Below are 13,911 nucleotides of genomic sequence, written 5' to 3'. Positions count from 1 at the left end.
TAGTGGCTTGGGACAGATGTGCCAGTTAAAGTTTGTTTATTGAGTTGCTCTCGGCCCCAATGGGAGGAAGATCTCTTTTTAAAGCTTTAGCGCTTTGCACACATACACACTCACACACACACTCGCACACACACTTGCATACACACTCGCACACATACCGCAAGTTCATCAACCGGAAAGAAAGTTAAGACTTACTAACTACAGTCTCTCTCTCTTTACTCTGACTGCCTTCTGAAGTTAATGACTGTGGAGGTTTAAATGAACTAACATAGTGGTGGTGTTAACGTTGATTCACAGCCTCATGAGGAGCAACAGACAGACGTCTAACAGGTTTTATGAACAAAGAGCCATGTGTTAATGGTCTGTCATCGTTCTAATTTAAAAGTGGAGGTGAGGTGACAACATGTGATTCAGTCAAGCAGAATAGTCTTTGCTTTCTGGACGCTTTCAGTGTAAATGAAGAATCCATAGAATCTAACCACTTCTGGGAAAATTGGAAAACTAAACAAACAACAACACGAAGAGTTACCTATCCAAAATGGAGATGTATGGATAAATCACCTCTCCAATCTTTTTGGCTCTATAACAAAGAACAAACAGCAAAAACATATACATGATCAAATACAAATCTTAGAATCAACTAACTACCAGAACCCACTGGATTCTCCAATTACATTGAATGAACTACAGGACAAAATACAATCCCTCCAACCCAAAAAGGCCTGTGGAGTTGATGGTATCTTAAATGAAATTATAAAATATACAGACCTCAAATTCCAATTGGTTATACTTAAACTCTTTAACATCATCCTCAGCTCTGGCATATTTCCCAATATTTGGAAACAAGGACTGATCACCCCAATCTACAAAAGTGGAGACAAATTTGACCCCATTAACTACCGTGGGATATGCGTCAACAACAACCTTGGGAAAATCCTCTGCATTATCATTAACAGCAGACTTGTACATTTCCTCAGCGAAACAATGTACTGAGCAAATGTCAAATTGTTTTTTTTCAAAATTACCGTACATCAGACCATGTATTCACCCTGCACACCCTAATTGACAAACAAACAAACCAAAAACAAAGGCAAAGTCTTCTCATGCTTTGCTTATTATAAAAAAAGATTTTGACTAAATTTGGCATGAGGGCATGCTATACAAATTGATGGAAAGTGGTGTTGGTGGAAACACATACAACATTAGAAAATCCACATACACATACAACAAGTATGCGGTTAAAATTGGCAAAAAACGCACACATTTCTTTCCACAGGGCTGGGGGTTGAGACAGGGATGCAGCTTAAGCCCCACCCTCTTCAACATATATTGGTGAGGGCACTAGAACAGTCTGCAGCAGCCGGCCTCACCCAATTAGAATCTGAAGTCAAATGTCTACTGTTTGCTGATGATCTGGTGCTTCTGTCCCCAACCAAGGAGGGCCTACAGCAGCACCTAGGTCTTCTGCACAGATTCTGTCAGACTTGGGCCCTGACAGTAAATCTCAGTAAGACAAAAATAATGGTGTTTCAAAAAAGGTCCAGTTGCCAGGAACACGAATATAAATTCCATCCTGACACCGTTCCCTTAGAGCACACAAAAAACGATACATACCTCGACCTAAACATCAGCGCCACAGGTAACTTCCACAAAGCTGTGAACGATCTGAGAGACAAGGCATGAAGGGCCTTGTATATCATCAAAAGGAACATAATATTTGACATACCAATTAGGATCTGGCTAAAAATACTTGAATCAGTAATAGAACCCATTTCCCTTTATGGTTGTGAGGAATTTTCCAAATCTAGAAAAGCGCTGTTAAATTCTACAACCACCTAAAAGGAAGCGATTCCCAAACCTTCCATAACAAAGCCATCACCTACAGAGAAATGAACCTGGAGAAGAGCCCTGAAGCATGCTGGCCCTGGGGCTATTCACAAACACAAACAGACCCCACAGAGCCCCAGGACAGCAACACAATTAGACCCAGCCAAATCATGAGAAAACAAGAAGATAATTACTTGACACATTGGAAAGAATTTACAAAAAAAAGAAAAAAAAAGAAAAAAAACTGCCGAAGCCTGTCTTCTCTTGAGAGCCAGGTCTGATTACATAGACCCACAAAGAATTCGAAAACAAATGTAATTTTGATAAACTCCCATATCTATTGGGTGAAATACCACAGTGTGCAATCACAGCAGCAAGATTTGTGACCGGTTGCCACAAGAAAAGTTCAAACACCATTGGAGAGGGAGAGGGAGAGAGAGAGAGAGAGAGAGAGAGAGAGAGAGAGAGAGAGAGAGAGAGAGAGAGAGAGAGAGAGAGAGAGAAGGAGGGTGACAGATTCAGTGCTTTGGCAGTGAGGAGGATGGATTCAATGACCCACTTCCTCATTATCACACTCCACATCCATCCATCCAAAGAGTGCACAGTGTGTGTGACAGATAGTGTGTGTGCATGTGATCATCCATACGTAGCCCGATCATCCCAATGACATATTCCTTTTGACCCAGGGTCAGTAGTTATCACACAAGGAGGCCGTCCTGAAGTAATCACCTCCATATTGAAGCTGTATATTGATGTCTGCCACGCTGTGTGTGTGATGAAGCCACAAAGCCAAAGATCCCTCAGTCCCCCTCTATCCTCCAGAGATGATGAGAGCCCAGTGGGAATGGACCGTACTGTCACCCAATGAAGATTTACAGTTAGCAGAGGGCTATTCGCTATCGATTTGAGTCCACACGCACACACATACACAAACACATCCTAGCCGGTTATAAGAGGACGGTGATAAAGCAGGCTGATAAAGTGTGTGAGTGTGTGTGTGTGTGTGCCTACATTTGTGCATGCCTGCCTGCGTTATTGTGTGTGTGTGTCTTCTGAAATACAGAAGTATCTAGACATGATCACAGTAGATAGTAAACCTCAGAGACAGATAGCGTGTCGCCATACGTAGCCAGAGACTGGGACTGTGATTTATACTCCAATGAAACACATGACACATTATCACACACATAAAACTAGTGGTTGGAAAGAAGAAACTCCAGTAGTCATCAGTGAATAAAGACTGCTACACACACACCACGTCTACCTACATGTATAACTGTATCATTATAGGACCAGGAGGTTTACCTGTGACAAGTCCAGGAAAAACTCTGGGCTCTTTCTATACATTATACTGTATACTGTATGTAAAGGCCTTGGGGGACAGAGAGAAGGATTGAGAGGGAGGGAGATAAATGGAGAGATGGTGAACAAGAGAGAATTAACTGGAGGTGAAGTGAGGGTGGAGAGAGTAGAGGGAGTCCTGTCCGGAAGGTGTGCTTATCAAGCTGCCTTATACTACAGAAACAGGAGCATGTTCGGACAAGGCTTACTGGCTTTTGCCCTATGGGCCGATGTGGCTCGGACAAGGCTTACTGGCACCTGCCCTATGGGTCTTTCTTGCTCGGACAAGGCTCACTGGCTCCTGCCCTATGGGTCTTTCTTGCTCGGACAAGGCTTACTGGCTTCTGCCCTTTGGGCCGTTGTAGCTCGGACAAGGCTTACTGGCTCCTGCCCTATGGGTCTTTCTTGCTTGGACAAGGCTCACTGGCTCTTACCCTATGGGCCATTTTGGCTCCGGCAAGGCTTTCTTACTGTACACAGGGTTGGGGAGTAACGAATTACATTACTCACTGTTTATTATCTATGCATAGTCACTTTACCGCTACCTACATGTACAAATTACCTCGACTAACCTGTACCCCCTGTATATAGCCTCATTATTGTTATTTTATTGTGTTATTTATTTTATTTTTTAATTTAGTAAATCTTTTCTTAACTCTATTTTCTTAACTGTATTGTTGGTTAAGAGCTTGTAAGTAAGCATTTCACGGTAAGGTAAACACCTGTTGTATTCGGCGCATGTGACAAATACAATTTTATTTTCTGTAATCTGTGACATGTAACTGATTACAAATAAAATGTAACTTTAATCCATTGCATTACTGGCTAAAATATTGTAGTCAGAATACAGATACTATAGAAAAACTAGATGATTACTTCTAGAGTTAATTTTAAATTCAGAAAGGATTTTTGCGAAAAACCATACTTTATTACACCATTCCGTTTTCTCAATGACATTCAAATCAACATTGAAAAAAGGCTCAAGTTTAAGTTTGTTCCATCTGAGCGAGTCTGACCACAAGTCAGAGACCACTATTGTATGTAGCTGAGGAACGCTAAACTTCGTTCTTATATCGAGGCAGAGTTTAGTTTTGATAACTAGTTGCACGATTTGCAAGAAACAACATTGAGTAACCATCAGTCTGTGATAGTATTTGATAGAACATTTTATTAAAAGTATGAATTTCAGCACCCAGCGGAAGGACCGCAGATTTACAAGACAAACATAGGTACAGGTAAGCATTTTAAGAATTAAAATTTTTACAAGTATTGACTGATGGTGACTCAATGTTGTTGCTAGCAAATCAAGTGACCAGTTATCAAAACTCAAATCCGCCTAGATATAAGAGAACAGAGTTGCGCGTTCCTCAGCTAACCACTATGATGACACACTAAATGCGTTTGATGGATTGCGGAAAAAGAGCAGTAATATGTTTTGTAGGCTACAGTGCAAGCTAAATTATGTCTTCCAATGGTGCGACTGCTGTCGGCATTAAATATTATACAACCAACTTGAAAAAACGCTTGGAGGTAAGGACGCCAGCAGTGGTGTAGCCTACGGCGCTACGGATATAATTTAGTCCTATTATTGATATCTACATAGGAATGATGTGAATCACACTGCTGATCTCTCAATTATTTGCACCTTACGGATTGTGGTTGTTATGGATGGCTGTTGACAAATGCATAGTTGTATTTTAACCCAATAATTGTTAAATTGAATAAGTGTAGGCTAAGCTGCCGATCAATCATTGTTTATGCGATCCGTGGACAGCTGTTGAAAAATGTGCTCTTGCAACAGATACACGTTTGAGGGAGTTCCTCCCTTGTAAATTCTTCCGTGGTATTGTGCTCCACACATACTGTCAAAAAACGAGTTTCATTTAAGAAGACCCCAAGCAGGGCTTTTATTTCTTAATCTAATTCATGCCAATTTAGAAAAAAGTCTGAAGGCCATGACACATGCCTGAACTCGCACACTTTTGATAGACTTCAACAGCTGCAAATGATTGAGATATCATAGTGTCACCCATAGAGATCCTATTAAATTAACAAAGTATTCTGATTTCTAATTCTGTGTCACCAACAAAAACGCAAACAATAGTCTTATAGCAAATTCCATTCATTTTTCACGTCACAAAAATATAATTTTTCAGCGATGACATTCCATGAGAGCAGCATTTTTTTCAACCATATTTTGAAGCAATGAGTCCAATCATTCCACCATGACTAAAACATAACTAGGCCAGAACCATGTATTTAGAAATATAAATAATACTGTATATCTCTGGGGTTGACTAAGAAGTCCTTCGTTTTTTGGGTTACGTTCAGGTAAAACAATTTTACTAATCTATATTTCCAAGTCCTATTCTTAAAGATCAAGGGGTATTTACAGTGCCTTCAGAAAGTATTCACACCCCTTGACTTTTTACACATTTTGTTGTGTTACAGCCTGAATTTAAAATGGTTTCAATAAAAATAAATGTATCACTGGCCTACACACAATACCCCATAATGTCAAAGTGGAATTATGTTTTAGAAATATTTACAAATTAATCAAAAATGAATAGCTGAAATGTAAGTGTAAGTCAATAAGTATTCAACCCCTTTGTTATGGCAAGCCTAAATAAGTTAAGAATTTGCTTAACAAGTCACATAATAAGTTGCATGGACTCACTCTGTGTGCAATAATAGTGTTTAACATGATTTTGGAATGACTACCTCATCTCTGTACCCTACACATACAATTATCTGTAAGGTCCCTCAGTCAATCAGTGAATTTCAAACACAGGTTCAACCACAAAGACCATGGAGGTTTTCCAATGCCTCGCAACTACTGGTAGATGGGTAAAAAATAAAAATAAAGCAGACATTGAATATCCCTTTGAGCATGGTGAAGTTATTAATTACACTTTGGATGGTGTATCAACACACCCAGTCACTACAAAGATACAGGCGTCCTTCCTAACTCAGTTGCCAGAGAGGAAGGAAACCTCTCAGGGATTTCACCATGAGGCCAATGGTGACTTTAAAACAGTTACAGAGTTTAATGGCTGTGATTGGAGAAACTGAGGATGAATCAACAACATTGGGACACTGGGAGATGAATGCACCTTTCAGCAGGACAATAACACTGGAGTTGCTTACCAAGAAGACAGTGAATGTTCCTGAGTGGCCGAGTTACAGTTTTGACTTAAATCTACTTGAAAATCTATGGTAAGATCTGAAAATGGTTGTTTAGCAATGATCAACAACCAATTTGACAGAGCTTGAAGAATGTTGAAAAGAATAATGGGTAAATGTAGCACAATCCAGGTGTGGAAAGCTCTTAGAGACTTAACCAGAAAGACTCACAGCTGTAATCACTGCCAAATGTGATTCTAACATGTATTGGCTCAGGAGGTTGAATACTTATCTAATCAAGATATATTAGTGTTTTATTTTTCAATTTTTTTCTCCAAATATTCAAATTTGTCTTCCACTTTGACATTACAGAGTATTTTGTGTTGATTGTTGACAAAAAATGACAATTACATCCATTTTAATTCCACTTTGTATCACAACAAAATGTGGAAAAACTCAAGAGGCGTGAATACTTTCTAAAGGGACTGTAATTAATTGTAAGGACTGGAAATCTGATAAACTTTAAAAATATAGCCTAATCATTTTATTATCTGTATTGAAGTAGAAGGTAATGGGTTAGAAGCCTACATAACCCATAAAGTAAAATGCAGCATCTGTTTATGGCCAGCTATGTAAACTCTAACATTGATTTATGTTGCAATAATGTCGCTTCATTTGTTAATATACATTTTTGTTTTCTTCAAATGCCCCTTAAAGGGAAAGTGATCTGAAAGTAACTGAACGTAATCAGATTACATTACTGAGTTTGGGTAATCCAAACGTTATGTTACTGATAAAGAATGTGGACAGGTAACTAGTAACCGTAACTGTTTACATTAAGAAAGTAATGACCCAACCCTGTGTATGCAAATGATATGACTGTGAAAGACCACTCCTGCAAACTACACTGCTCAAAAAATAAAGGGAACACTTAAACAACACAATGTAACTCCAAGTCAATCACACTTCTGTGAAATCAAACTGTCCACTTAGGAAGCAACACTGATTGACAATACATTTCACATGCTGTTGTGCAAATGGAATAGACAAGAGGTGGAAATTATAGGCAATTAGCAAGACAGCCCCAATAAAGGAGTGGTTCTGCAGGTGGTAACCACAGACCACTTCTCAGTTCCTATGCTTCCTGGCTGATGTTTTGGTCACTTTTGAATGCTGGCGGTGCTTTCACTCTAGTGGTAGCATGAGACGGAGTCTACAACCCACACAAGTGGCTCAGGTAGTGCAGCTCATCCAGGACGGCACATCAATGCGAGCTGTGGAAAGAAGTTTTGCTGTGTCTGTCAGCGTAGTGTCCAGAGCATGGAGGCGCTACCAGGAGACAGGCCAGTACATCAGGAGATGTGGAGGAGGCCGTAGGAGGGCAACAACCCAGCAGCAGGACCGCTACCTCCGCCTTTGTGCAAGGAGGAGCAGGAGGAGCACTGCCAGAGCCCTGCAAAATGACCTCCAGCAGGCCACAAATGTGCATGTGTCTGCTCAAACGGTCAGAAACAGACTCCATGAGGGTGGTATGAGGGCCCGACGTCCACAGGTGGGGGTTGTGCTTACAGCCCAACACCGTGCAGGACGTTTGGCATTTGCCAGAGAACACCAAGATTGGCATATTCGCCACTGGCGCCCTGTGCTCTTCACAGATGAAAGCAGGTTCACACTGAGCACGTGACAGACGTGACAGAGTCTGGAGACGCCGTGGAGAACGTTCTGCTGCCTGCAACATCCTCCAGCATGACCGGTTTGGCGGTGGGTCAGTCATGGTGTGGGGTGGCATTTCTTTGGGGGGCCGCACAGCCCTCCATGTGCTCGCCAGAGGTAGCCTGACTGCCATTAGGTACCGAGATGAGATCCTCAGACCCCTTGTGAGACCATATGCTGGTGCGGTTGGCCCTGGGTTCCTCCTAATGCAAGACAATGCTAGACCTCATGTGGCTGGAGTGTGTCAGCAGTTCCTGCAAGAGGAAGGCATTGATGCTATGGACTGGCCCGCCCGTTCCCCAGACCTGAATCTAATTGAGCACATCTGTGACATCATGTCTCGCTCCATCCACCAATGCCACGTTGCACCACAGACTGTCCAGGAGTTGGCGGATGCTTTAGTCCAGGTCTGGGAGGAGATCCCTCAGGAGACCATCCGCCACCTCATCAGGAGCATGCCCAGGCGTTGTAGGGAGGTCATACAGGCACGTGGAGGCCACACACACTACTGAGCCTCATTTTGACTTGTTTTAAGGACATTACATCAAAGTTGGATCAGCCTGTAGTGTGGTTTTCCACTTTAATTTTGAGTGTGACTCCAAATCCAGACCTCCATGGGTTGATAAATTGGATTTCCATTGATTATTTTTGTGTGATTTTGTTGTCAGCACATTCAACTATGTAAAGAAAAAAGTATTTAATAAGATTATTTCTTTCATTCAGATCTAGGATGTGTTGTTTAAGTGTTCCCTTTATTTTTTTGAGCAGTGTATTCCAACTTCTCTTTTGGAGATGAGCTTCCCTTTAATATGCAGGTGACTCCCTGGCAGTCACCAATATGATATCTGTTTTATCAGGCCTTTTGAGGTGTGGGCCTTCCTCCCTTTTTTCTGAATGTCATCATGTTTGTCATGGAGGGATCAGGGCTATCAGAAATGACTGACATTTGGCGATTTCAGCTCCATTTGAAGAAACATATTTTAAACCAGACACAATTCCCAACTACATCATGGCGATACGGAAGGCTAGATCAATTTTCTCTGGAAATAATTGAAAATATTACATATTAGGAGGTTTCATCTCTTGTTTCTATCTATCTAAATTAGATGGAATAGATAAAGCGTATAAGATTAAGCCAAGCAATCTGTATGTATTTTACTGCATACTGAGGCGTTTTGTACCAGCGATCAAGACTTAATGGTTATTAGTTACTAACTTAAGATATGAATTGATTACTAGATATTTCTCATTGCGTCTACTCAGTGATATTTAATGTAATGTGTTATCCTTTCTTGTCGCTCTGTAATGATATTCATTATATGAATGGTATACTATATATCATATTTCAGTTGCTGTATTCAACACAATCGACACAAAGATCCATGCAACCCATCACACATTTCTGATATAACTGTTTTATTCTGTGCTTATAGAGAGTACATGTGGACACCTGCTTGTCGAATATCTCGTTCCAAAATCATCTGCATTAATATGGAGTTGGTCCCCCCTGTGCTGCTATAACAGCCTCCACTCTTCTGGGAAGGCTTCCACTAGATGTTGGAACATTGCTGCGGGGTCTTGCTTCCATTCAGCCACAAGAGCATTGGTGAGGTCGGGCACTGATGTTGGTCGATTAGGACTGGCTCGCAGTTGGCGTTCCAGTTCAAATCAAATCAAATTGTATTTGTCACATGCGCCGAATACAACAGTGAAATGCTTACTTACAAGCCCTTAACCAGCAATGCAGTTTTAAGAAAAATACCTACAAAAATTAAGAAATTAAAGTAACAAATAATTAAAGAGCAGCAGTAAAATAACAATAGAAAGGCTATATACCGTCTTTCGGATGGGACGTTAAACAAGTGTCCTGACTATCTGGGGTCACCAAAGATCCCGGTGTCCTGGCTAAATTCCCAATCTGGCCTTCATCCCATCATGGCCACCTACTCATCCCCAGTTTACAATTGGCTCTTTTATCCCCCCTCTCCCCTGTAACTATTCCCCAGGTCGTTGCTGTAAATGAAAATGTGTTCTAAGTCAACTTACCTGGTAAAATAAGGGTAAAATAATAAAATAAATACAGGGGGTACCGGTACAGAGTCAGTGTGCGGGGACACCGGTTAGTCGAGGTAATTTAGGTAATATGTACATGTAGGTGGAGTTATTGAAGTGACTATGCATAGATAATAACAGAGAGTAACAGTGGTGTAAAGAGGGGAGAGGGGCAATGCAAATAGTCTGGGAAGCCATTTAATTAGATGTTCAGGAGTCTTATGGCTTGGTTGGTAGAAGCTGTTTAGAAGCCTCTTGGACCTAGACTTGGCGCTCCAGTACTGCTTGCCATGCGGTAGCAGAGAGAACAGTCTATGACTAGGGTGGCTGGAGTCTTTGACAATTTTTAGGGCCTTTCTCTGACACCGCCTGGTATAGAGGTCCTGGATGGCAGGAAGCTTGGCCACAGTGATGTACAGGGCCGTACGCACTACCCTCTGTGGTGCCTTGCGGTCGGAGGCTGAGAAGTTGCCATACCAGGCAGATATGCAACCAGTCAGGATGCTCTCAGTGGTGCAGCTGTAGAACCTTTTGAGGATATTTTTAATTTTGATCACATTTCAGGTATGCCCCAAATGCAGACTGTGTCGAAGTAACAATGTTTATTGCAGAAACAGGGGCAGGCAAACAACAGGTCAAGGCAGGCAGGGGTCGATGATCCAGGGTAGTGGGGCAAAGGTACAGGACGGCAGGCAGGCTCAGGGTCAGGGCGGGCAGAAAAGTTCAAAACCTGTGAAAAACAGGAACAATAATGAGACAGGAACAGAGGGAAAAACGCTGGTAGGCTTGACGAAACAAAACTAACTGGCAACAGACAAATAGAGAACACAGGTATAAATACACAGGGGATAATGGGCGACACATGGGGGGGTGGAGACAATCACAAAGACAGGTGAAACAGATCAGGGCGTGACAATTGTATTTATTTAACCTTTATTTAACTAGGCAAGTCAGTTAAGAACAAATTCTTATTGACAATGACGGCCTACTCCGGCCAAACCCTGACGATGCTGGGCCAATTGTGTGCTGCCCTATGGGACTCCCAATCACCGCCAGATGTGATTCAGCCTGGATTCAAACCAGATGCAGTGCCTTAGACCGCTGCTCTGCTCAGGACCCATGCCAAATCTTTTCAGTCTCCTGAGGGGGAATTGGCTTTGTCGTGCCATCTTCACAACTGTCTTAGTGTGTTTGGACCATGATAGTTTGTTGGTGATGTGGACATCAAGGAACTTGAAGCTCTCAACGTGTACCACTACAGCCCGCCGATGACAATGCTCGGTCCTCCTTTTCCTGTTGTCCACAATCATCTCCTTTGTATTGATCACGTTGAGGGACAGGTTGTTGTCCTGGCACCACATGGCCAGGTCTCTGACCTCCTCCCTATAGGCTGTCTCGTCGTCGTCGGTAATCAAGCCAACCACTGTTGTGTCATCGGCAAACTTAATGATGGTGTTGGAGTCGTGCCTGGCCGTGCAGTCATGAGTGAACAGGGAGTACAGGAGTGGACTGAGCACGCACTCCTGAGGGGACTGTTAAGGATCAGCATTGAGAATGTGTTGTTACCTACCCTTACCACCTGGGGGCGGCCCATGAGGAAGTTCAGGATCCAGTTGCAGAGGGAGGTGTTTAGTCCCAGGATCCTTAGCTTAGTGATGAGCTTTGAGGGCACTATGGTGTTGAGGGCACTAAGCTATAGTCAATGAATAGCATTCTCACATAGGTGTTCCTTTTGTCCAGATGTGAAAGGGCAGTGTGGAGTGCAATTGAGATTGCATCATCTGTGGATCTGTTGGGGTGGTATGCAAATTGGAGTGGGTCTAGGATTTCTGGGATAATGGTTTTGATGTGGGCCATGACCAACATTTCAAAGCACTTCATGGCTACAGACGTGAGTATATGGGTCCGTAGTCATTTAGGCACGTTAGCTTAGTGTTCTTGGGCACAGGGACTATGGTGGCCTGCTTGAAACATGTTGGTATTAAAGACTCGGACAGGGAGAGGTTGAAAATGTCAGTGAAGACACTTGCCAGTTGGTCAGCGCATGCTCGGAGTACTCGTCCTGGTAATCCGCCTGGCCCTGCGGCCTTGTGAATGTTGACCTGTTTAAAGGTCTTACTGACATCGGCTGCAGAGAGCGTGATCACACAGTCTTCCGGAACAGCTGATACTGTCATGCATATTTAGTTTTACTTGCCTTGAAGAGAGCATGGAAGTCATTCAGCTCGTCTGGTAGGCTTGAGTAACTGGGCAGCTCTCAGTAGTACTTCCCTTTGTAGTCTGTAATAGTTTGCAAGCCCTGCCACATCCGACGAGAGTCGGAGCCGGTGTAGTACAATTCGATCTTAGTCCTGAATTTATGCTTTGTCTGTTTGTTGGTTTGTCGGAGGGCATAGGAGATATTTCTTATAAGCTTCCGGGTTAGAGTCCTGCTCCTTGAAAGCGGCAGCTCTACCTTTTAGCTCAGTGCGGATGTTGCCTGTAATCCATGGCTTCTGGTTCACCCCAAAGGTGATTCATCACTTCAGAGAACGCGTTTCCAGAGTCCAATGGTGGCGAGCTTTACACCACTCCAGCCAAGGCTTGGCATATCTCCCTCACTAGCTTTAAGCACCGGCTGTCAGAGCAGCTCACAGATCACTACACCTGTACATAGCCCATCTGTAAATTGCCCATCCAACTACCTCATCCCCATACTGTATTTATTTATTTATCTTGCTCCTTTGCACCCCAGTATCTCTACTTGCACATTCATCTTCTGCACATCTACCATTCCAGTGTTTAATTGCTATATTGTAATTACTTCGCCACCATGGCCTATTTATTGCCTTACCTCCCTTATCCTACCTCATTTGCACACACTGTACATTTGAAAGTCCCTGAGCTCTTCAGTATGGGCCATTCTACTGCTAATGTTTGTCCATGGAGATTGCATGGATGTGTGTTCAATTTCATTCACCTGTCAGTAACGGGTGTGGCTGGAATAGCCGAATCCACAAAATTAAAGGGGTGTTCACATACTTTTGGCATGTTGTGGATGTTATTATTTTCGTGTTCACATGGAAATACACTATAGAGAAATGCTGAGGACATTATGTAACTACTACTGTTTTTTTATGCCATACACCCACGACACATACAGTACCAACATACAGTACATTTCTCACAGAAGATTACTGCACATGAAAGTTAGCCTATGGATTTATTTACAGAATGTGTGAAATGATGGGTAAATGCAGTATCTAGCAGATAAACTATCTGAACAAGAGGAATCAATAATAGCTGCATTAATGTTGAGAGAGAGAGAGAGAGACACACAGAGAGACACACAGAGAGACACACTGGACAGAACACACATAAGAGAGATTTTTCTTTGAAAGGTTGCTGGTTAGAGTCCCTGAGCCGACTAGGTGAAAAATCTGTCAATGTGACCCTGAGCAAAGCACTTAACCCTAATTGCTCCTGTAAGTCGCTCTGGATATTACTAAAATGGAAATGTGTGTGATGTTTTTCAGCTCAGATGCTCTGAGGCCAGTTCCTTTCTGCCCACAGACATCACTAGCCGACAAGGAGACTATCGATAGATTAGTTCTCCCTGTGCTCAGACAATAGGACATTGACGAATGAGATTTTTTATTATTTTAAAGTACCTCTCTTTTTCTCTTTCTCTCTCTTTTTGTCTATTGTGCTACCCCTCTCACCCTCTCTCTCTCGCTCTAATTTTCTACTGTGCTACCCCTCTCTCTCTCTCTCTTTCTACCGTGCTATCCCTCTCACCCTCTTTCTCTCTCTCTCTTTTTATACTGTGCTATCCCTCTCAAACCTCTCTCTCTCTTTCTCTCTCTCTTTCTACTG

The 13,911-nt window shown here is 42.4% G+C and overlaps 1 protein-coding gene across 2 annotated transcripts in view; it reads left to right on the top strand.

Moving 5' to 3' along the window:
- The window catches only part of sema5a (sema domain, seven thrombospondin repeats (type 1 and type 1-like), transmembrane domain (TM) and short cytoplasmic domain, (semaphorin) 5A), a 196,746-nt gene that overhangs the window by 159,639 nt on the left and 23,196 nt on the right, over nucleotides 1-13,911 (top strand). The window lies entirely within an intron of this gene.

This window comes from Salmo salar, chromosome 19 (genome assembly GCF_965601325.2).
Source record: "Salmo salar chromosome 19, fSalSal1, whole genome shotgun sequence".
NCBI classification, from domain to species: Eukaryota; Metazoa; Chordata; class Actinopteri; order Salmoniformes; family Salmonidae; genus Salmo; species Salmo salar.
The sequence above is the reverse complement of the archived record's forward strand: the minus strand, read 5'-3'. Positions and strand labels throughout refer to the sequence as shown.